The following is a 19,214-nucleotide window of genomic DNA, read 5'->3' on the forward strand; positions in this document are numbered from 1 at the left end:
GGCTATCTCTAATCTTGTAATCATTCTGTAGATGGAGAAGAGATGCAAGTGTCAAGATGTCTATAAAGGTACAAAAAACTACAGTGCTGCTTCATAAAGGACAGCCAGGGCTCAGGTGCTCATGAGCAGACAACAAGTATTTCTCAACTAAGGGTTTTTGAGGTTGCAGTGGTACACAAATTCATCCCACCTTTCCTAATGAAAGTAGCAAAGGATTTTGAAATGTAAGAAAAATGATTTCTTGGAACTTCATAAATCTTGGTCAAAAATTAAAATCGTTGAGCAGCCCTGAGTTGTTGGCTGCTCTATCTTCCTTGCAACAGCTTCATGAATGACAGCTTCATTTCACATACAGCTTGTGAAAATAATAAAATCTCCCAAGTTAAAGAAAACCACATCGGTATTTGACTGTCTTGAAGTTTCTCAAGGGCCCCAAAGAGCCATACCTGATGAAAAGTGTATCCTGACACTGCCAACAGGTGGCTTTTAGTTATTTGGTTAATGTCTCATTTCTCTTCCTAAACTGTCAATTCTGGGTGAGCTTTGATAGAGAATGAAATTTCTTATCTCACCTACCTGATTCCTGAGACTTATTTCCAAAATTATGGACTTAGAGTGTATAGAGACTAGATAGAAAGCATGAATTGTGGGTTTTGTTGATGCAACTTTAGTAATAGACTTCTCTCACAGAAAAAGAATATGTAAAAATTTTCCATCAATTCTAGTCACGAACTCTTGGGAGCATAGCAGTAGCCTGCCCAGTCTCTGCTCCCCAAGATTGTATTTCATTTCTGTGACTCAGCTTTTGTCTCAATTAAAAACCATTTTTGAATCTGAAGACCTCTTATTCGAAGTTTGAAAATTTGGAATTGAACAATATCACAAGCAATGGCAAAGTTTTTGCAGTGTGTTTTCTCCCAATACTTTATCTTCCAGACTTTTTTTTTTTTTTTTTTTGTGAAGAGAAAGATTAGCCCTGAGCTAACATCTGTCGCCAATCCTCCTCTTCTTGCTGAGGAAGACTGGCCCTGGGCTAACATCATCCTCCACTTTACATGGGACGCCGCCACAGCATGGCTTGACAAGCGAGTGACGGTGTACGCCCAGGATCTGAACCCCGGGCTGCCTCAGCGGAGCATGTGCACTTAACTGCTATGCCACCAGGATGGCCCCTCTTCTAGACTTTTTGAACTTGACCAAGGGGGAGTCCCTGATCTCCATGGGATCTGGATCAGAACATTCCTCCCAAGGCTCCTCCTGCCTCCATAGCAGAAGTCCAGAAGAGGCCTTTAACCTAAGACTGCCCAGTCTCAGACCTCCACAAGTCTGCTGGCAGGAGTGAAAGGATCCTCAAGAACTCTATGTGCTTCTAATAAGAACCCTTTGTCAACATTCACAGCCTCAAATCTATTGTTTACCTTGGGATCATCAGGATCATGTTTGTTTTCTTGATTTACATTTATCACCACATGTGGGCTAGGACTTCTCAGGATTCCAACCTACAAATGGCTCTGGGGCAGTGAGGCAAATCCCACCCTGCACTCTCCTCCCCACTTTATTTTTCCCTGTATGTCACCAAGTGACACACTATATATTTTACTCATTTATTTGCTTAAATCCCTCCACTAGATGAGGGCAAGATTTTTTTGTCTCTGTCCTCCATGAAGTACTCCAGTTAGGTTGCAGTCCAGTGTGAATGCACAAATGACACCAACAACAAGAAGTGTACAACAAGAATTTCAAGGTCTCACATTTTAAACTTAATCATTGGTTTCAGTTTTAGAATGCAGGTGGCACAGAGGCAGGGACCTTATTTTTTGGTATCTTATAGCACGACCCACCTTTATTCACCAGTATTTGAGGACAAAATACCCGTTTCCTTTCTCTTCACAAGAAGTTTGATCCTGCTTTAACTGGCCCGTCTCATCACACCGAAGCAGTTAAGGGAGTGATTTGGATTTCCCTATTACATGTATGGGGTCTTTAATGGAGAGAATATCAATTTGGGGTGTTTCGCCGTAATTGCATTAGAAATACTCGCATTGTGTGAAGAAAAAAGCCTCGAGCTGTGCTCCAATTACCAGATGATCATTTCTTGTTACTACCTTAGTAATATGAAGCAATTATTTTCACTATTTTCCCAAACCATTATCCCCTCAATTTTATCTGTTCTTTTCTCTTGACGTGTGAAGATTCAAGTACAAAAGGAAAAATAGGCCTATTATGGTCTACATTCTCGGGTTATCATACTACATTTTCAAATTTTTCTCAAAGGTCCAAATTTTGCCTTAGGATACTCTAATATGACCTTGTTATCTTTTCTGTCAGAGTTTGGCTTACACAGACAGATCTAGAAATTTTTTTCTTCTTTCTCTGCATAGACATCTCTTTTTTTTCCAAATCTTTAGATTCAATCAATATCTGATAAGGGTATTCATTAATTCATTCAATAGAAATCTAATGAGTACCAACCATGTTGTAGGTATAATACTAGAAACAATTTTTTAAAGACACCTGAGAAAAAATCTTTACGGAGCTTTTAGTTGAATAGAGGGTCAACATGTTATACATAAATGTAGACAGAAAGTGGGATTTACAAAAGAGTAAAATATTACCTTTATTTTGGGGACAGCATCAATTAACCATCAAACTAAGTAATGAAAGATAGGTAAGTGGTCCTAGGAGGACAGAGTCAGATGGAGCCTGTGGTGTGAGAAAAGAGATGGCGAGAGTTATGGCTGGAGAGTTGGCATAAAGGACTAAGTGTGTCATAATAAAGAGATTGGACTTTATTGCTCAGGAAAATGGATTAAAGAGTGAAAATTTTGCCAGCTTGACAAATGGATTTGAAAGTAAGATAGCTCGTTCTGATGGCAAGGAGGTCTAGACTTCCTTGGGAGTGATATTGTTGAGGGGTGTAGCTGACGTAAATGATTTTTCCTTTGTTATCCATTTCTAATCCATCACCACAGCCATTTCAGTGTTTAGAAGCGATAGATGAGGTCTGCAAGAAGGCACAGAGAGTCAGTAATGGGGACCGTGTTGAGTTTTGATTTGCAGAGAGGATCTCAATTTGCAGTAATTCAGCCCTTAGTGACATTGGTTGTCAGGCCCCAGAATGCCAGTATCGGGGCTAAAGTTTTTCCCAAGGAGTTTCTTGGAGAAACCTTATGAATCTTCAGGCTCTAATTTAAATGTCTGGGTGTTGGATCACCAGGGCGAGCCCACTTACATGAATGATTTGTGACTTCACTGACATGTATCTTTTGCTTTCTACTTTCTGACTTCAAAGGAAAAATGCTTCGGTAATTTCAAGATGAAAGGAAACATTTTGGACTACATGCTTGTGATATTGTGATACCTCTAGAGGCAGCTCTGACCTATGAAAAGGAGAACTCGGCTGAGATTTAAGTAATAATGCATGAAAATGATGTTGAAATACAACAGGCAGTAATATTCAATGTACTGGCTCACTGAAACATTTTCAAGAGGACAGTTTTCTTACTTCATCACGTTCTACTTATATAAATGAAATAAGTTTTTCAGCTACACTCTTGTTGCCTCAATTAGCTAAGGCTCCACTACACCTTTCAAAAAAATTATTTTTGTTAATCATTTTGTGATTACCCTAGTAGACCATGAGCCACCTGGGACCAAGGACTATGTTTTATTTCCTGTTGTGTCCACAGTATCTATGACACCTTCTGGCATCCAGTAACTAACTGAATAAAAAAAATGAATGCCATTTATTTGATCACTTTTTGACTTTCCATAATATATTTTTTACCACGTGATCAATTTGCGTGGAATAACTCTTTCTATCAACAGACAGTGTGCCTGATGGGACAAGGACCATGTCTTTATTTCCCCTTTATCTAACACAGAGCATATGCTTCAGAAATATGAATTGAATTAAATTTATGAATTAAATTTTATGATGATCTCTTTGGCTAGTGAATGATCAAAAGAGGGACAGTGATTTCACCATTATCATTATTACGAAATTATTTCATTCAGATTATGGTAAATAAAGGATGAATTTGAAATTGAGCACCGAGATGACTATGTAAAACCATGCTCCAATTAATTGTATTCACTTCTGACAGGTCTTTACGAGTCATGGATGGAGCTGTTCTGTGTAATAAGTGAATTATTTCAATTATCAAAATAAACTTAGTGGAACACATTAGCCACTGAATGAAAAAGTCAGCTAACTAGTTGTATTACAATATTCACAGTATACACACATGCATGAATGCACACACACACACACACACACTTCTCTTTTGTCCTAGGATGATCTATGATTTTAACTGAGCTCCAAAATATGACTCTAGCAACTTAGCAATTAAGTTAAAACAAGTCAACTCATTTGAAAATATAAATTTAAAAATTACATGAACATTTATTGAAAAAAAACATATTTGCAAAAGTAGGGCATTAAAGTCCCCAACAACAACACCACCTGGTTATATATCTTTATCTGTAATTATAATAAAAACAGGATCATACCTCTGCACTATTTGGCACCCTGCTCTTCTTTCCAAGCTACCAAATATTACAATACAGCATCATGTTAAGATCCTGAACCTTGGCATTTCATAGACCTAGTTTTGAATTTTTGGACAAGATACTTATTCTAATTATCAATTTTTTCACTGCAATATGGGGAAATAATTAGTCCCTAGTGCTGTGGGGAGGTGTAAATGAAATAATGTAAATAAGACAAGGAGCACATAAAAAATAATCGATAAATAATATAGTATTTCTTGGCATATAAAATATCTCAGTTTATTTAACTAGTCCAAAGCCAATCAAACCAACATCTAAATCATTTTCAATTTTCTCAATATTAGAAGCAAATTATATGATAAATATCCTTGAACATTTATAGGTGCCTACTTGTCCAATTATTTTTATAGAATTTATTACTAGAAGTAAACTTGCTGAGTCCAAGGGTATGAACATTTTCAAGACATTCTGTTTTGCTAAATTGCTCTGCAGACTGGGTGTACCAATTTACACTGCCACCAGCAGAGTGTGAGAATGCTCATTTCCCACGATTTTGTCAGCACTGAATACTTATCATTAAAAACCTTGCCAATTCCATAAGAGGGAAATGTATCTTTTATTTTAATTTGCTTTTTTATTACTAGTGATATTTATTGACCATTTGTGTTTCTTATTTTGTATCTGCCTCTCATATCTTTTGTCCATTTTTCTCTTTTTGTTGCTTTTTTTCCCCCAACACACACCTTTTATGTATTACGGTTGTATGCCTTTGACTTTAAATACATTGCAAAATTTCTCTAAACTTGCTTTTGTCCTTGTAATTATGGTATTCTTTTAAGGACAAATATGTTAATACAGTTGAGTGAATTTTTTAAAATTCTTCATATAACTATATTGATATCAGAAAGAAACAGTCTAAGGCTTTTATTTACTGTCATTTTCATTATCATCTACAAAATTTTCCCCTATATATTGGGAATATTGTAAGCCAAAATAGAACCTACATAGTATACCTGCATTGCCTTCCATCTATTACATTTTTTATAATGATAAAATGAACAATTTAATTATAACATGGCTGCTAGCTCATCATTCTTGGCATTAACACATCATCAAGTTAAGTTAAATACCAAGGAATAGTCTTCCAAAGAACAAGGTATTTATCACAAAACTCATCATAATTGAATTTGGCCCTGACAACACTGAAACTTTACTCATTACTATAGCAGAAATAATTTCACTTCACTATCTACAATGGTATTGCCTTATAGTACATCTAAAGTCATAATTTTCCAGCCACGATCCATTCAGTCATTCTTTCAGCAAACATATACTGAGCTTCTACTGTGCTAAGCACTATGCTCAGCACTGAATTAAAGTAACAAACAGACAAGCAAAGTCTCTGACCTTATAGAGCCTACAATTGTCCCCCCTTGTTTGTGGGGGATACTTTCCAAGACCCCCAGTGGATGCCTGTAACCGAGGATAATACCAAACCCTATATAGACTATGTTTTTTCCTATACGTACATACCTATGATAAAGTTTAATTTATAAATTAGACTCAGTAAGAGATTACCAACAATAACTAATAATAAGATAGAACAATTATAACAATATACTGTCGTAAAAGTTGCTGTAGATCTGGTCCTGGCCCTGTGGCATAGCAGTTAAGTGCGTGCACTCTGCTGCTGGCAGCCTGGGTTTGGATCCTGAGTGTGCACCAACACACCGCTTGTCAGGCCATGCTGTGGCGGCGTCCCACATAAAGTAGAGGAAGATCGGCAAGGATGTTAGCTCTGGGCCAGTCTTCCTCAGCAAAAAAAAAAGGAGGATTGGCATGGATGTTAGCTCAGGGCTGATCTTTCTCACAAAAAAAAAAAAAAAAAGGTACCGTAGATCTTAGTAACCTCAGCATATGATTTTTCTTCTTTCCTTATTAAGTTGAGAACTTCACCCTTTCACTTAAAGGAAGCACGTTGTGGCTTCTCTTTGGCGTATCTAAATTGCCAGCATGACTACTCTTTCATTTTGGGACCATTATTAAGTAAAATAAGGGTGACTTGAACACGAGCACTGTGATACCACGACGGTACATCTTATAACCAAGACGGCTACTAAGTGACTAACGGGTGGGTAGCGTGTACAGCATGGATCCGCTGGACGAAGGGATGATTCGTGTACCAAGTGGGACAGAGCAGGATGGTGTGAGATTTCATCATGCTACTTGGAATGGCAGTGTGCAATTTAAAACTTACAAATTTTTTATTTCTGGAATTTTCCATTTAATGTTTTCAGACTGTGGTTGACCGCAGGTAACTGAAACTGTGGAAAGCAAAACCATGGATAAGAGGGGACTACTGTATAGTATTTTACAAGTATAATTATGTAGAATAGACTTTGAAGATTAAAAATAAAAATAAGAAAAAATGTAAAATAGCTCTCGTGTTAATAAAAGGCCTCATTTAAATTGCATTCACTGTATACTAAGTAATACTCTATATGTTTTATATGCGTGTATCTTAACTCATTTCATCCTCCCAGCAACCCTAAAAGATAGGTAGTATTAAATTATCTCTATTTTACAGATGTGGAAACTAAAGCATAGGGATATCAAGCGACTTCTTCAGTGTCATACTGCTAGAAAGCAGAGAGACTGAGTTTCAAACCCTGTGAATCTGGCTTCTGAGTTCATACTCTTAACCACTCTTCCAGAATACCTCTGGAATATGGTGAAATGTTTTCCTATTTTTATACAATATATTTTATATGTTTATTTTATGACTGTTAAACATTTTAAAATTTACAATTTTAAAACATGACTTTATAATACTTCAGAGTTGATTTAATATGGAACACACATAAATAAAATATTACTTCTCTTCATTTCCTGGGCTTTGATTGAAAGGATTTTCTGCTATAGCTCTTTTGAAAGGTACCTTGAATGATTCTACTTTTGAATACCTATAGCCATCCCTCCTTATCCAGCTCGCATGCCCATAGCTTCCTTAAGTATTCAGAACATATATGAAAACGAGGATGTAAACAAACAAACGCCTTTAGCAGCCAAAATAGATGTCATAAGGTTATTCATGAGAGAATATTCCAGGATCTCACTCAGAGGCAGTTTAACTTTAGACAGAATTATAATAAGATTTAATAAGCTGCAGCAGATCGAAAGTAGAAGGGGTTTATAAAGAGAGGGTTTTGACAGGCCTGACTGGAATGAATAGTACAGGAAAACCATAAATATGTCATGCGAAGGAAGTCAAAAATATTTTCTGAGGCTACTTAGTGTAGGGATAAACCATCATTGTATAATGACCAAAAAAAGTGATTACATTAATCACTAATCAGTACTAAACCACAATCATTAATAAAATGTTCAAGTTCAGTCAGTTTTGTTCGAAAAGTCAGTGAACTTCCACTAACAATGACATCTGATTAAAACTCAGTGTTGATGATAATGTGACAAAGGTGTATTCTTATATAAAGTACATTTATATAAGGCAATTTGGCAATATTTATCAAAAGTATTAGTGTTCTCTTACGTAATTTTCTCTATTTTAAAGTTATTGTAAAGTAAAATTTAATTTTTTCTTAACAATTCTAATGTTTTCTAGATTTCTCTGATTTTACCTGATCCTATTTTTTTCGACTTCACTTCATGACTCAAAGAGTTATCTTTTATGAAAAAGAAATAGCTATAAGTCTCATCTACTGTCTTGCAGTTATTTAGTATGACAAGATCTGAAGCTGTAGACTCATATATAAGACTGTGGTTGACAGGGGCTAGTTAAATATATTTGCCAGTAGTCTTAGGCTCATGATTGAAAATATCTTGCTGCTAACTAATTTTCTGGAAGTGTCACCACAGACTTGTATGATGCATCATCTCCTGATGATGCCTTTTTTTTTTCCTGTGGTGTTCTCAATCTGGAATGCTCTCTCTGAACTTCCATCTCCATACATCTCGTCTCCATCTATCAAAATCCTGCTCCTTATTATTCAAAATACCATCTTCCCCATGTAGCCTTTCCCAGCCCATCCGGTGCGAGACAGAGTTGGGTAATGAGTGTGGGCTCTGTGCTCAGACACACCTGATTTCAAATTCTGGCTCTACCATCTACCAGTTGTATGACATTGAACAAAAGACTTCACTGCTCAGATCCTCAATTTCTTTATTGGTAAAATGTGACTAATTGAAGGCCCTGCCTCATAGGATTGTTGTGAGGATTAAATGAGATTGCTTCAGAAAGATATAAATAATTGATAAAAGTACTCTAAATTTAGACTGCATTCAATGTTCAAATAGACTAAAAGAAACAATTTTGAGATCCATCTTCTGACACTTATGACAAAGTAATACAGACAAGGAGGTTGGGACTTGGGCAACAGCTTTATGCACATGTGGTGAATGTCCTAGGCTGAGTTTTTATTGGAAAACTCAAGGGCAGAATTAATGAATTTGCCATTTGTATTAGAATAAATAGGTACCAGGCCTTCGCTATGTGCCTTGGTCTACACATTTACAAAGGATGATGGAGATCATGTAAATAATGGATGAGAAGGATAACAGAAGAATCAGGAAAAACGTGCAAGTGCAGTCCTTTCACACTTAACCTTTTTAACGGCCACTACTTATATTGACTCCATGGGTTGTGCTAAGTAAAGTGACATTTAACTCAGCTGACTGAAGAATCCAGTCATGTGCAATGTTTAAAACCAAAGCTATGCCATTTACTATTTTGGGGGTAGAAAAAAATTATTCTTGTAAAAGATGGCTGAAGAATGCTGAAAACTGCCTTTGGCAAAATATCTTGCTGGCCTTTTTAGTTCTATTGCTACTTTCTCTCCCCTCCTCAACCCCTCACACCCTTCCCCAGGCTTGGCTAGGATAGGCTAAGAATGAGTCAAAATTAGAACAATTTGCTTTGCCTAAAATAGGAATGAAGGAGACTTTGGAAATGAGAAACTGTGTAGGTGAGGGAAGGAAGAGATTGAGCACAAGACAAATGAAAGTCTGGTAATATGATCAGAGGCTGTATTCCAAAAATAAATAAATAAATAGAACCTTTGGAAATTCTCCATTGGAGAAAATGATCAGAAGACTTATGAATAGAGGATATTAATTTTCAATAATATATATTTTATTCTTTTTCTCTGGCATGTGCTTCTCTCTACTGTCCCAGATTTTAACGGTCTGCCATGCACATAACCTTCACTTAGTGATACTTAAAGAAGTAAAAAGATCTGAATAGTGTTCATTAGAGTATTAGTATAGGAGGATAAACCCAAAAGACCAGCAACCCTGGGCACCTAGGGCAACCCAGGAAGATGAGGACGTCTACTCAGATTTTGAAGCAATAGAGCCCTAACTTAATCCCAGATCTCTAGACTCAAAATTCCTCATTCTTTTTACTACCACACATTGTCTTGGTAGGGAATTGTCCTTCCAGTGACCTCTAGCAGCGCTTGCCATCAACTGCCCATTTTTCCCTCAGCATTTATAGCCAAACTATTGCTAATAGTTAACTTTTCATAGATAGGAAGCAGATAACTCCAATTAGACTATAATCTTCACGAAGCTTTTCTTTCTTGCTATCCCACAATGCACCTCCAGTAGTAAAGTCAAATTAAATATTAGTTGGATGAAAACAACTTTTTCTGCATTTATCTACTTTTGTGCCTAAAGGTCACAATTATAATGAAAATGTGTGTACAGTTAGAGAGTATATTCCATGTTAGAAAATCTCACTTTGAATTCAAAGGCATTTTAACAAGTATTGTCAGCTTTTCAAGGAAACAATTTTCTTGTGTGTGCAAAACTAGAAAAGCTCTGGTTTTTCCATATCATTGACAGCATGGTTCTTGGTTCATCAGAACATAAAAATTACATGATACACTGGGGTGTCACTATAAAGATAATGTTTTTCTTCCAATTTTATCCTGGAAACACTTGGGAATCCTATCAATGAATACAGATGCTCACAGCTAAAGTAAGTTAATGCCCATAAACCAATTCCTGAACAGATTTTTCAACAAACCCTTCAGACCCATTTGGTTATATTATTTAGTGCAAACTGGAATGGCTTTGAAATGTAAAGTTCCTTATAAGTTCAGTCCCATATTTTAATCCAAGCTTAATAATTACTGTTAAGCCCCATTTAGCAGATATTGCTAGGAAGAAAGAAAAAAACAGATGAAATCAACAGGCCAAATTCACAATGAAGATGTCAAGATAAACCTGCTACTGAAGAATCAAACAAGCTGGTTTATTTTCAGTTCCTACCTCTTTGATTTGCTTGCAACATACCTTTGAATCATGAAACTTCCATAAACACAAAGTCTTCTCTCTATAAAAATGATTACCTTTGACTTCACAACATGACCATTTTCTAATGTGCATTTCCCTGGGTAAATTTATGTCAACACAGAACATGCTATATTTTATACTGAGGGTGTAATACCTGAATTGGAAAAGGACTTATATTGTGCAGAAAGGTAAAATTCCCATCTTCACCTTACATTCTGCACAAGCACTGTCCAAAAGAATTACCATGCAAGCCACAAACGTGAGCCACATATGCAATTTTAAATGTGTTAGTAGCCCCATTAAAAAGCAAAATGAAACAAGTGGAATTAATTTTAATAATATTTATTTATTATATCAAAAAGGTGATCATTTCAATACATGATCAACATAAAAAACATAAATGAGATATTTTACATTCTTATTCCTAAACTAATTCTTCAAAATCTGGTGAATATTTTGTACTTACAACTCATCTCAGTTTGGACTAGCAACGTTTTAAGTGTTCAACGTGCTCTAGTGGGCACCATGCTTGACAGCACAATTCTACACTAAAGCAATTAGGAACCATGATCAGAAAGGAGATAATCCTCACCATCACCTCCCAATGGCAATAAATCCCCAGCAAACACAAGAGCCTGCAGGTCTATTACCAAGATGCAGGAATGGTAGCTGAAATCAGCTAAGAGTGGCTATCCCGCAGAGAAAAAACTTAGAAGGGATGCTGCATCCACAGAACCATCAATTCCTGATTCTGTGCAATGTACCAATTTAAAGTAATATTTCTACAAATATAAGCGGGAATGCTCCACACATTTTAATGTTTTTTGATCTCTTCCCTCAGTACAAAAGTCTCTGTATCATTTTCACTTTGTCCAATGCTTTATTTCAGTTTTCCTCTTCACGATGTATAAATTTGTTCATTTGTTCTTTTTCCCTAGTTGAGTTTCTCCATCAGCTCTGACTGTATGTTATGAAACATATACATAGTTCCAAAAGCCTTTTGTCTCTCCTACCAAATTGAACTTTCCTCTCTTTATTGTATCTACTTTCCTCCCTCAATTCTTTCTTCAGTCTTGTCTTTTTGTATCCTTGCCTCTGGCAAACTTCATCCAGCAGAGGATTGTTGGTTTGTCACCCTCTCCAATCTCTTCCCTGCTTCTTGTCTTCCTTTCTGACTTCACCAAGCCAATGAAGGAGTACTACTATCTTTTGGAATTTCCACAACTGTTCCAAATTTTAAAAAGCAACGGTATCAGCTTGGCCTTATTGGCACTATGTGTTCGTGCTCAGGGACCGAATTTTGTGTCATACCCAGCTTAAATTGCATATAACAAAGGATAATTTTAAAACAATAACATTATTTCCCCAAAAGTAGTATCAATCTCACTTCCCGGGGACGTAGACGCTTCTTCTGCCACACATTTTGTCTTGTGATTCTGTTTGGCTTCTCACAGATGGGAAGAACCACCCTCCCAGCCTACCTCCCAAACTGTGGCTGGCTAGAGCCATCTTGAGTCTATGCTTTCTGTTTAAAGACAGAAAATAAAGATGGAGTTGGTTGCTGATATTACAGCTGGTGTTCGTGAAGCTTTTTGGGAAAATCTATTTAAATTCTAAACTTGACAGCACAGTTGTTGGTTTGTAAAAGCATTGCAAAATGAAAAGAGTGAAGAGAATCTAAAGACTGGAATCATAGCAGTTTTCTTTGTTTTGTTTTGTTTTAAAGTACTATGGGTCTAAAAGTATATATTTGACTTAGTCATTTTGCCCAGGGGAAGAAGCACATTAACAAAATGATAATACCAAAATGACCTTGGGACAAATATATTTTTGAAACTTCTAAGCAACAAAAAATTACAACTTGCCTTTGCCCAAAAAGTCATATTGTACTTTCAGCAGTCTACATTTGTGAAAAGTCATTTCTCCCATTACTAATTCAATAGCTGAGTTAGGTAGGGTGATATTTTCATATTTGCTATATATGCTGTTGCTTTAGCGTGACTGCCAATTGCTAGGAAGCCTGATCAGAATCTTCTGTCTGATCTAGTGACAGTATAACAGAGAAGGATTATAAAGTTGGTTTTTCTGGAATGGAGGTCTATAAACACGCAACCTTCTTAATCCTGTTAATCAAGAAAAACATCATGTCTTCTTGACAAGATATTAGATGCATTTTATAGTTGCTGAATTCTCTTAGGGTTTGTCAGAGAAAGGGAGCAATTTTTTTCTGAGATAGTGAAGCTCTCCCACAGTTGGAGGAGGTCATGTAAAAGAAATGGACAAGACGTTTTGCTGGCATGTTGACTTTGGGTCCATGAATACTTAATAAGTGGAATAAAAATTCATAAAACACATTATGTGTTCTTCACTTAGTCATTCTTCAGTTTTTTTCAGATTACAACTCTTTAGGAAAATACTCCAGCTGACCAGCTGTTCCACTGTGGGTGCTAAATCAAAAGGCCACTCCACTAGGGCTGTAGTTTTAGAATAAAAATGCATTTAAATATGTCTTTTTGCATAGTTATTAACCACAGTCCAAAATTGATTTGATTATGGTCAAATATATTAGATTAACATATTTTATAACATATATTAATTTACTCATTTTCATTTGTGGCATTTCTTCAAGTCAAAGGTTTTGAGAAAAACTTAATAGGAATTTAATTTATTTTACACTCTCAGTCAGTGAATTTTTGTTGAGAGTTACTGTATGCCATGTCTAATCTCTCTTTCTGGTTTGTGGACAGCCGCTGGGACTTAGCTCACAGGATACCAGGAGTCTAAGCTAGAGAAAAAGCGTAACAGTTTCTTCCTGCTATTGTGGGGCATGGAGGCCAGGAAGAGTTTCATCCAATCGAGTTTCCAGGTCCACCCAAAATAAACAGTATGGCGAGAATTACCAGATCTCTATATGGCAAAATAAGAGGAATGCAGGCTCCAAATGAAAAACCAAGCTGGTCAAGAACCTAAGGCTGGGGAGATAGGAATAAAGGAGACTAAAACGTGGCTATTTAGGGAAGTGCTAGGGAGATGAGACTTGAAGGAGGGCCCTGAGGCTGGATTGAGGAGGACAGCTCTTTTAAGTGGCACCTGTTGTCATAGGCATGTCTGGAGAAGTTCACAATGTACTGCCAGATACCGTAGTTAAAATAGCTTTAAATGAAATGCTCAGAGATCACAGAGCAGACAATGAATAACTGCTTGCTAACATCAGGGAAATCTTTGGATAACCAGTAGTATTTGAGTTGGTCCCTGAAAGATGAAAGGGTTCTCAAATTGCAAAGAAATTGAGAAAGGGGACTCCACGTAGACTGAGCTGTAGGATCATAAGAATCAAAATGTACAATGTGCTAGAGCAGTTGAGTATAGTCTGGTGAGGCCTGAGCTGCAGAGGTGTGAGATTTTATCTCTGGCTCTCAGCATATATTCAAGATCCATCTGACCTGCCCTATACCTCACATTTTCCCACTTCCTCAGTCCTAAGTCCTTAGATTCTAGCTGCATTAGTCTTTTTATTTTCAGCACGCTCACCTCCTACTTTGACTTGTATTCTTTTTTTGCCTTCTCTTACCTCAAGGAAAGCCCTCGCTCTGGAGGCCTTCCTTTTAGGGGCCCAAAGTCATGAGCAGTGCTCTCACTCAGCCTAATTCCAATCAGGAGATGATGTGGAAAAGATAGATGGAGGAAAGGCCATGAATTGTTTAGAATACCATGTTGCTGGATACTAAACTGATGTCAAGTCTCTTTTAGCATACATAAAATGCTTCATCTGAGGTCAAGTGGAGGAAATAGATCTGAGTGGTGTCCTCCTATGTTTCAACTGAGATCCACCAACTAATCTAAAAAATCCTGAGTCATGGATAAATCCTAAAATGAAACATTCAAGACCAGAATATATTGTCCTGTTGATGGCTGGGGACGCCTATACAAGGTGATCTGTTTATCCAGGGGAATGTTAAGAAATAGTTAGTGGCTATTTTATGATCAGTTAAAACAGCTCACCAGATAACTGGTGCAATAATACAAACAAGTGGGACCTATGACCACAGATCATAGGTCTGGCTATGATAGACCTATGCTAGGTCTATCTAGGCTGGGTAGAAATAAAAATAAACTAAAGTAAAATAAAATAAAATAAAATACAATAAAATAAAATAAAACGAGCAAGAAAGCAGTGTTTGAATGATGCCAATTGCAAAGTAATAAGTCCATGGCATCCTCATGCTTTCTACATGTTTTACTTCAGGATTCTAATAAAGCAAATGCTATTTTTGGACAATTAATGATAGACATAATCAATCATGACAACAGTGGTACGTCTGGTTGTTGCCTCTGAAGGCTTTCTAATACCTTTGAACATCACTTTTCCATTCTTTGTGCAGTATACAATTTGCAACTCTTGAGACCTATCAGATCGAGGCCCATGATCAAAAACCCATCTGAGGGCAGCACACAGATACATATAAACGTAGACGTGCACAGATACACCCACACACTGATGCACGGACACACACACATGCATACTGTCCCCATAGTCAATCTCAGGAGATCATTTCTCACTTTAAACATATTTTCTTATTTTTGCTTCAATCCTCTTGTAGCAGGAAAATATCTAACCTTTTATAAAAAAACACCTCACAGGACGGTTGTGAAGGTTAATTGTGTACCTGTAAAGTGCCTATTACAGAGTAGGTGCTTTGTCAGTGTTGGCTCCTTTCTCGCTCTTACTTCTAAGATACTGAAAATAGACTGCCAATGACAAACTAAGAGTTTAAGAGAGCAGTTAAAGTCATTCATTAAGCATGTATTATAGTGGAGGGAAAAAGGAGGACGAGAGATGAAAATAAGTAAAAAACAAAACTTAATAAGACCTGCTTTTCCAAAGGTTATGGTCTCATGGAAGACACACGAAGAGAGGGTATGTTGGCAATGGCCAAGCGTCTGAAATTAATTTGATATATCTGTGGCTTTAGGCATCTGGTATTCAGAACAAACTCTGACTATTTTTCAAAAATTATTTAGATATTTACATTGTTTCAACAGAAATGTAGATACATACATTTTCAAGAAACCTCTACTAGTTATAAATAACTGCTAACCAATGAGGTGATGCTAATCAGTTTAAATGTTTCTCTGACAGCTTATCTCTGTATATCTGTATCCTTGTATATCAGAAAACTTGTGTAAAAAGCTTGCCTTCACAACCATTCATAACCATTTGGCACTATTTATTAAACATCTACTACACGTGCTACTCATGTGCTAGGTGCTGGGGACCTAGCGTTGAACAAAACAGACATGACTCTGCACTCCAAGATCCCAGGCATTTGTGACATGTATTTGTCAAGTCATGGATGGTTCCCCTGTGTCAGTCATGCCCCTCCCAGTAAATGCTACAATGTGACCAGAACCTTCTTTTGTGGGAATGCTGTGACCATCACAACCACTCATTGGCTTCCCTGATAGGCACATGTCATGCACTATACACAAATACATCATAGAATCTTCCAAACAATCCTTTGAGAGTAGCATTATTATCCCCATTTTTAAAGATAAGGAGCTGAGGCTTGAAGATATTCTGTGATACGCACAGGGCCACAAAGTTTGTAACTGGTAGATCCTGTGTTTAAATGTTGGTCTTTTAAATTAACTCTTTAAACTACAACTTGTGTTTTTTTAAGGGGGAATCCAGGTTTTGTGAGGCCAAAATCTTACAGAATTATTGGCTCTCTTTAGGAAAATAAAAAGAACACAAATAGAAAATTAGGTATGAACATGGCTATTTATTAAGAATGAGAAAATTACTGAAGCTTAAAACTTCGGAAATCTCTTTAGGCTGTTCACCAGAAATGCTTACATGGAAACGCTTCCTGATTGCAACATGAGTGCCTCTCCCATCACTGAACACTCTACAACAACCAACACACCCAGGACTCACAGGGTCTAGTCCAAGCCAGAGGCCCTGAAGCTTAAGCTGCATGTACTTCAGAGTAAACCCACCTCTGTTCTCACTCAAGATGCTGATGATTCAGAGAGGATACGGTCTCTGCATCTAATCCATTCTCAGTATGAAAATACTCTAATTAGATAAAGCATATAGAATCCTATGAACACTAGCAGCCACTGCCTATGGCCCACAGCTCATGGGAACATTAATGCTACACAATGAGCATCTGGAAATCATTACTTCACTATCCAGGTAAAGACAGCACAACCTCCCACCCCAACCTGCCCCCCCACACACACACATGCACACACACATGCACGCACATGCCAAACTAAATGGTGGCCGCATGCTTTAGCCTAACCCTATTATTATCCTGTGATTCTATTTTGAGGATTGAAGCAACAATATCAACAGCAAATATGGAGACTGAAAATCAAATGAAAACTTGATTTGTTGTACACAAAACAAGGTTGCTCAAACAACGTTTTTGTTGCATCCTGACCTCTCTATCAGAGGTCATGTGCATATGTTGCATTTTACCTGCTAACACTTCCTTATTTGGGGCTGGGTTCACAAGAATTCTCCAATAGGCTTGATGGGATTATTATAACACTGGTAGATCTGTAAAAGGATCCTCTAACAGTATCACAAGAAAAATCTTTTAAAAATTCCCTAAAACTATCCTTATAGGGAATGTCAATTATATAAACATAGCCAATTGTCTACTTTGGGGGATATATAGGCAGGGCAAGAATCAAGGCTGGCTCTTTCTTTTCGATCAATTCATTGCACACGGAAGTTCAAGTTTCTCTCAACTTGAGAGAAAAAAGCCTCCATCAAGTGTCCCCGAAAATATTTTTCTATTGTAAAACCAGTCCAATTTAAATGTGGTTCTCTGATTTAGATGTTCTTCTCAAACCTAAATTTGCCTCAGAGTGACCTGGGAGCCTAGCCTTGGGAAGGACCCAGGAATCTGCATTTTTACTAACTCCCTTCAGGCCATTACAATGCAGGTAATTGCAGGGATCACCCTTCTGGAAGTACTGCTTGACTAGAGGATCTCTTTATTTAAAGAAGTCCAATAGTAAATCCTTTCTTGATATAGTCCTGTCATACACCACACTCCTCTCCACAAAGTACATCTTCCTTGGTAGGCCTGCTCTGTGTAATTTGGTTCCCACCTGTATTACTCTTGAGCCAGTTCTTCGCATAGCAGTTCAGCTACTGAGAGGACAATTCAGAAATTTGAAGCAGATGGTCAGTATAACTCCATCTAGACATAGGACTCAGAATTGGGCCCAAAAGTCTGAAGTGACTTATTGCTGATGTTTTTTGAAAGATCTAGCATCCTCTCTCCCTCTCTCTCTCTGTATCTCTTGCCTAGTTTTTTTCTTTTTTTTTAAATGTAGACTGATAAAACCATTGCTATTATAAGTTTGTTAGAACACTATTTTTCAAATGCGTTAATAAACAAGTGGACCTTGAAATCTAATATTTTCAGATGAGTCATTCATGTGCTGATCTCTTAGACCTCAAAATAAACCAGACTAATTTCACAAATTATTCTGGCTACCTTTTCAGGGAAAATACAATATGACTGGAATTCCAAAGAAAATACAGGATATGCTTCAAATGCTTTTGCCATTGCAGAGGAAACAGATGTATTGGGTAGTATTTGTTATGTTTATATGATTCTGCCAACGACATTTGATCAATATTTTAGATTCTATCACGTTTGCCTACAACACGGTAATCTGCTTTGTCTCCATCAAAATGAATAAGTTACACTTCTTGAAAGTAGTGTTCTTGAGAGGCTCCGCATCTATTCCACTATGCTGAACTACTCACAGTAGTTTTATAATTCTGCTTTTCAGTGACAAATGGCATGCTTTGAAGAAAAGTGGTTGGCCCCAGGAAGGCAAAGATGAAACAGTGGGGTTTTCAAAAAGTGGGCACAAAGCCTTTCAGACTAACAATGCTGAAATTCTAGCAGCTGGGCAGCACACCATCTGCCGGGATTTTACAAATGGAGTAATGTATGTTCAATAACTTTAGAAGCGGTAAAATGTAGTGGATAAGCAGTCCCGCCACTGACTACAGATGACTAGAGTTGACTCAAAGAATCTGTGAAATAGGAGAATAGTATCTAACAGGATTATTGTAAAGGTTAAAGGTGATAGAGTATATAAGGCTCTTATCAAAGGGCCTGGCACATAGCAAGTGTCTCCTTGATACTAGCTGTCATTATCAACACCATGTGAGCAAGGTTTGGTCTTCTGAGCCAGATATACCTTTGCAGTTGTACTGCAAAATGATATTTTACCCATTAAAAGGACTATTTTATTTTAAATTATCAATGAAAGACCTTGGCAATATCCTGTGAGTTTTAGGGATGAACCACACTGCATTCCTTGAGAAATTGATGTCACTCATAAGACAA

This window comes from Ceratotherium simum, chromosome X (genome assembly GCF_057802395.1).
Source record: "Ceratotherium simum simum isolate JZ-2026a chromosome X, ASM5780239v1, whole genome shotgun sequence".
Classification (NCBI taxonomy): domain Eukaryota; kingdom Metazoa; phylum Chordata; class Mammalia; order Perissodactyla; family Rhinocerotidae; genus Ceratotherium; species Ceratotherium simum.